This window comes from Uranotaenia lowii, chromosome 2 (genome assembly GCF_029784155.1).
Source record: "Uranotaenia lowii strain MFRU-FL chromosome 2, ASM2978415v1, whole genome shotgun sequence".
Lineage (NCBI taxonomy): Eukaryota > Metazoa > Arthropoda > Insecta > Diptera > Culicidae > Uranotaenia > Uranotaenia lowii.
Window position 1 is genome coordinate 91,117,651 of NC_073692.1, and position 6,978 is coordinate 91,124,628.

At 33.7% G+C, this 6,978-nt stretch overlaps 1 long non-coding RNA gene across 2 annotated transcripts; it reads left to right on the forward strand.

Moving 5' to 3' along the window:
- The first annotated feature begins 2,593 nt into the window (after nucleotides 1-2,593).
- LOC129745215 (uncharacterized) lies at nucleotides 2,594-4,300 on the forward strand. 2 transcript variants are annotated; one of them, XR_008737098.1, is made up of 5 exons: nucleotides 2,594-2,780; nucleotides 2,911-2,995; nucleotides 3,602-3,715; nucleotides 3,780-4,104; nucleotides 4,178-4,300. It is a non-coding gene; the product is annotated as an uncharacterized LOC129745215 (long non-coding RNA). The 2 variants fall into 2 exon arrangements; XR_008737097.1 differs by having other exon boundaries at nucleotides 2,594-2,995.
- The last annotated feature ends 2,678 nt before the right edge of the window (nucleotides 4,301-6,978 follow it).

Consider the following 6,978-nt stretch of genomic DNA (forward strand, 5'->3'; position numbering starts at 1 on the left):
TTCAACAATGTATTCAAAATAAGACAAATATAGATAGGATTTCCAGACACTGCCTAAAAACTTTCCAGAATTGATTAATAAATGAACATTATTTTTTTTTAAATCGATACGATTCGAACGCTGCTAATATGATTCCATGAAAAATTTTAATTTTAAGAAGTTTATATTTACTTTCCTTTTCAGTAGATATATAAACAGATATGTATGTATGTAAATAAGCCACCGTGGGGGCACGGATTCATCGCAGTTTCGCTAACGTATGCGCTTAATTGCATACTTAAGACTAAAAGTACGGCAACTCTCCTCTTGAGTAGATAAATGTTTTGGAATAATGTCTAGATATAATAAACATTTGTCCTATTTTTCCAAATCAGAAATCTTAAAGAAATCTTGTTTCAATTCGACTTTTATCTTTTTCTATATCGAATAAGCCAATTCAAATCGCTTGGAATCTATTTTGACATATTTTGTACCAGATTTCACTGGAATTCACTTTCTTTTTGATAAACAGCCCAGAAGCGGCATATGAATTCTTGAATTCTAGGATAGACGAGAGACCCATACTTGAAAAAGCTTTTATGTAATAAAAAATAATCGACTCAAAATCATGTGGGGCGTATAGATAAAGGTTGGGAAAAAAAATTTCAGCTTATACCAGGCTGGACAAATCTGGGCTATTTTATCTTAAAACCTGGCAAAATCCGGGCATTTATGTTCAAAATTGTGGATCAAAAATTTCCAAGCATTTTTTTTGCAAAAGCCTACATATTTTCAACACAAATTATGAAAAAAAAACCTGAAAAAAATTTTTTTCATCACAATTGATTGGAAGATTATAAAACGTATTTAATGCATTCAAACAACCTTCCCGAGCAGACATTGATGCCTAAATCGATAGCAAACTGAGACCTTATTTAGGTATCTACAGTAAATTGATACCAAAATTTGCTGTACACTTTTTTACGATAGCATAAGTAGGTATCATTGAAATGTCATTTGACAGCAATCTGAGATCAAAATGAGGTAGATATAGCAAACTGAAAGCATAATTTAGTGTAAAATCAAAACGATAGCAAAATTAGGCATCAGCCAGATAACAATAATTTAGAAAATAGTATAGATATGCTGATTATTCGTTGATGATTTTAGTAGCACTGCATATTTTCCTTTATATTGCAGTAATCACATTCTGATTCAGTTCACAGAAAGATTGCTGAATAAAACGAGCACAAATTAACTATACACACAAAATTTTCGAGGCTCAACTTAACAAAAATTAAACATTACTTTCAGTTAACAACATTTGTTTTTAAGTTCTGGGTTAGCACTTTCTCATCGGGTCGAGTAATTGGGATTTGAGTAAAACTAACCCTTTTGCTACTAATTTTAGCTATTTCTGTATAGCATGGACTCAAACCCAGGGGTGCCAGGTGAATTAGTAAAAAATCAGGACACCGCGAAAAAGAATCAGAATTTTTCAGGACGCCACTGAGTTTATTGAAATAATATCCAGCTCTGCTTATGCCGTATTTGTTTTCACCCTGGTGGTCCACCGGTTGTGCACCAAGTGCTGTCAAAGGGTTTTTTTATATGTAGATGACAGCAGTTGGTGCGCAATCGGTTGGCCACCAGATGAAAACAAATACGGCATTAGATTCCTGTAAATGCCTCAATTTGCAGAAGGGAGCAGCTCTCTGGCTGGCTTGTGGTTCATATCGAAAAACGCCATTTAAATATCATCCGAACCGAATATTTCTATCAGCTAGACGAGTTCAACTATTTTATTACAGATTTGTTCCCATATACATATATCTATAAAAATTCTATTATAACTGATATCATCAGTTAGAGCATCAGTACCGGTAAGTGCTATCTCAGGTGTTAACCCGGGACACATTTTCGGTCTTATTTTAGCTTTGGCAGCTCATTTGTGCACTGGCAAGTGCTAAACTGGTTCCCATTTTTGCCACTGGTGACGCATCGATAGGTATTGTTGTTGTTTGTTGCTATTTTCTTTTGTAAATTTTCCCCAGACACTTTAGCACCTGTCAAATCAGGAGCTGGTCGGTATTCATATTTGACTCCTGGCTCGCTTTTTTAACACCCAGGAGCAAGATAACACCTGGTTTGAAACCTTGCGGTGCGCCGTCGAAGTGTCAAAATGGAGTGTTATTATAGCTTTGACACCTGACCGCTGCTGATACTCTTATAATAGGAAAATTAGGACAATTCAGAACATTTACAGAAACAAATTTTCAAAACTCAGGATGGTTTCTCGAAAATCAGGACAAATTCTGGAAAATCAGGACACTTGGCACCTCTGCTCAAATCGCTGTCGTTTTGTCAGTTGTGTTTTGTTTTTATCCGTAAAATGCAATGGAAGCAAAAAAAAATCTGCGGTATTCGCTCGGTAAGTGCATTTTAAAGAAAAACTGAAGTCTAATTTGAAATAAAACATATTTCTTCAGCTAAAAACTGCAGTTGAAAAATGCTTCAGAACGAAGCAGCTGACATCGAGTAGTCCGTTGGCTGCACCAATTAGAAACAACCGGAAAAAACTTCAGACATGTCAGCGAAGTTTCTGGGAATGATGCTGTAGTTGGAAACTATGGAAGTTGTCTTCCGGGAGATCGATCTGACGGAACAGGTAGAAGAAACCAAGACCGGAGAAACCAGTACCGGAAACCTGTACAACGGCTCGAGGTTCCAAACTAATGGCAGTAAGAACCAGTAGCGCCGTTGTCAAGACCGAAAATCGTGTAATAGTTACCTAATGTTTGGTAAGCAGCTAAATACTTTTTAAATAAGCCGAGGAGGAATCCCTTCTTATGATTAGGAAACAATGTGTATATTTTTTGCACATTAATTATCCATCCCTATAACCCTGGGTTGTACGATTCCTACGATCAGTACGGTGTTGGAAAAAAATCCATCTCATGGCGCACCAACAGTTTCGTACGGATTTCCCTGTCACTTCCTGCTGAGATTAAACCTGGTAAGTCCTCAAAATAAATATTTATCTTGTAAAAATGGTAATTATGAGTTGATTAGATGAAATATTTACTTGATGTGAAAAAATAACATCTCCCTTTTACGTAAATTTATTCCAGTAGCCTAATTTTTCGTATGACACGAATACCACAAGGATGGTAAAATGTCACAAATAAAATAAATAGTTTTCGCTTTGTATTTTCCTAAATAAACTGCCAAGCATTTGTACACATATCTTTTGACTTATATGTTAGGCGTTATTAAACTACACAGTCTTATTTATTCTACTTAGATCGCCTTAAATAAGGTTTTCCAGTTGAATATCGAAAAAAGCTTTTAAATTGATTTTATTACAATACGGATTTCAACTTCTCAGGAGTCGTTCGTCCCTAATTTAAAATTAAATAACATATCAGATATTGTTAATACTCTGCTTCTACTACTGATAAACATTTACATTTCCCGGAAAAACTGGTAGTCGATATGGTCAAAAGATAAGACCATTACTGAGTCGTTGCATACCTCTTTTAGTTTCAACTAATTGCCTACTAATATTCACAGTTGTTTTATTTATCTCAAATATGTCTTTTAATTAATGTTATTATTGCAGATTTCAAAAACGGATCCGGGTCCCAAAAAAGAACTGAAACTGGCAAACACATTTTATGAGTTGTGTTTTCAGAATGTAGTGGAAAAATTTTCCGCAAAATTCGATTCTATAGTGGTAAGTTTCGAATAGTATTTTCAATGCAGATAAATAAATGTTAAATTCATTTTTTTTTATTCAGAGTTTGTTATCGATCGATATCGAACAGTTTCAGAGGGTTACTTATCTAACCTCTATAGTTCAAGCAGCTCCGAGCCAAAGGCGTTTACCGATCCACCTCGACGGAAGCGGAAAACCATGCGTTGAGCAAATTGCTCGTGCGGGCGAAATTCAGCTACATTCATGGTAACGTTTAAGCTATGAAAATCACAACAGCTATCTAATCAAGGAAGATCTTCCTCGATCCATAACGATAACGAAAACTACGAAGAACTTGGGTAAAATGAAGTTGTTGTTAAGGGGTGAACAAAATTGCTGGAAAAATTAACACCCCTGGAATTCTACAGGTAAAGCAACAAATAAGTTTTTTTTAAATTTTAAAACACTTACAATGATTTAATGATAACATTTCTGTTTCAGATCACCAGTGATTTACTGATGCATAAATGTGTACTTGTGAACTGACCTAATTCTGCTGATAGAGTATCTGCAAAAATTTAAACCTACGCTGCATGTGTACTATTCGGGGGAGTTTCTTAACCAAATATTATTATCAATTATTATAACCATTAAGTAAGGTACCTAATTCGGTTTTAAACGTTTGAAAACGTATTAGCTACGTAAACGTAGCGTATTAAACTTTCTATTTTACCTTTTTTTAAATTTATTTTTAATCTTTCTATTTAAATGTAATTTAATTTGATTTTTCAAAAAAGGCGAATTGATTTTTTTATTAATGTGTTATCACGATACTCTTTCGCCGCCCCCTTCATCCCACTTGCGAAAAATAATTTTTGTTTGTTTTCATCTGTCAAGGTTTTTTCTACTCCAAAACGTGAATTATAATTTTGGAATCGAAAATGACATTCTTATATTTTCAAATCCATTTCAATTTTTCTTATATTTTCAAATCAAACGCAAATAATATTGTTTTTGAATAAATGTGCTAGAAAGTCTTGGTGGTAACAATAATGAAAAACCTTGCCCTCTCGCAGAATGAAATTATGCTAATTTTTTAGAAGTTTAGGTACTAAGTAAAGAAAATAATACAAAATAGGCAATTGATTATACATCTGAAACTTTAAATGAATTTTTCTCAAAACAGAAGTCTCGGCGTGTTGGCCATTTTCAAAAATCGACACCTATATTTTTTGAAATAGGTACTTATGGTTATCATTATATACATTTAGGCGTTTACAATGTGCGGTATACGCTTGAGCATTATGAACACCTATTTGACTTACAGTTGCATAATTTAAGGCGATTTCATAAACACCAATATGTCTCATGAATTCGTAACCAACGTTGCTTGCATAGCTGAAGGCGATAATGATAACCTCGATCAAACTTTTCGAACAAAATTTTCGCAAACTTTGCTATCACGCCTTTAGTGTCTTATTTGCTTTCGTTTTGCTTGACATAAGATGGTACACAGCAAGACTGAGAGCAAAATTTTCATACGCAAACAGCATCGGAATACCAAATTTTGCTTAATCTGAGGCCTAAACGGTACCTCGTTTTTAGAAAAAAAAAAAAAATAAAAATTGAGAGCATATTGTTGTCTAATTTTGCTGTAACCAAAAATTATTTGATATCTTATATTGGCATCATTGTGCTATCCAAGCTCTCAAAAAACGAGGTGTAATTTGGGTCTCAGTTTTAGCAAAATTTGGTATCAATTTGCTAACCAAGTATGAAAATTTGTGCTCTCATTTTTGCTGTGTACCACCTTATGTCCAGCAAAACTTGATTGTCAATTCTTTCAAACTTTTATAAGCTTCTGATTTTATTCGAGTTTTGTCCCCTCTCAAGAAAGGAAAACGCCCAACAATATTTTAAATAATTATATGTACTTCAAAACAAAGAATCCTGCCAAATTTGATCAAAACCGAATGAAAATTTTTAGAGTTCTGTCATATTTTATATGGTTTCAACAAAAGTAGGGGATTTTAATCAGAGGATCGAGCTGAAGAGAGAAGATACACTAATGATTACGCAAGTTGTTCAGCCAATAAATGATATTGTGTTTAATTGTGTTAAATTGTGCCGAAAAATGAATAAATTTCAGTTAAAATGAGAGAAACCAGTGCTCAGAGTAAGAGAGAAAAATTAGGTCCATTGTAGCATATTGTGTCAAAAATGTGGAACTTTTATCATTACCATTCCAAATACAAAGAATTCTCTCTGTATCGATGTCCACCGATATCAAATTCAATACAATATATCATCTCAATTCGTTGAAACTTTTCATGCAATAAAATATCTTATCTCTGGATGAAGAAAGTTTGTTAATTTTTTTATGGAAATTGCTGAATTTTACATCGAAGCCTCCCTTCTTTAAGTCAAGGTGGTTTTTTTTTTTTTTATTGTAGCGGCCCACCACACTCCCCCACACCAAAAGGCTCAATTGAGCCCCCTGGTAATGGACGCTACTGTTCTCAGCATGTCTGGCAGCAATGAATAATAAAAGTTAACGCGAGCAAATTTTAATCATGCTGAGAACACAAAATTGTTTAATGTCGTGCGAGGAAATGTATTATTTAACTAAATTGACAACAATATGAATCTCAATGGAAAATAATTGCCTTTGAAGAGATTCATTATACTATATTTACTATTACACTAATTATATTTACTAATTTTATCAAGTTATGTTCAATAATTTAATAAGATAAAAATACAAACTACAATTTTTTAAAGAATAATAATATTAGAAATTAACGCTACAAATATGCAAAAGGTAAGCAAAACAAAGACTGGTTGATGATCGACTGTTTTAATGGTTCAATTTTTCTTTCAAAAGCTGTATCACTTTGGTTTTGAACATGGAACGATTGGTTATGTTTTTAATATCAGTTGGTAAGGTGTTGTATTTAGTAGGTCCAATAAACGAAATTCTTTTTTGCCCTAATGATGTTGTGGATCGGCTTCGTTGCAAGAAATCTGACTGGCGAGTGTTATGAGTTCGCAACCCCGTAGTAAAATGGAGGTTTTGAATATTTTCAATTGAGTGTAGATTATCATAGACATATACAACAGTTTGCAAATCACAGAGTTCAGATATTGGAAGAACGTTATGCGTTCTTAAAGAGTAAAGCTGAAGGGTAGGGAATAACAAAGGGAGCTTTAAGATGTTTTTCAAGCATCTATTCTGGAGCGTTTGAAGTTTCTGTAAGTGAGACAAAGAAGCTCTTCCCCATATCATAACAAGGTAGTTCAAA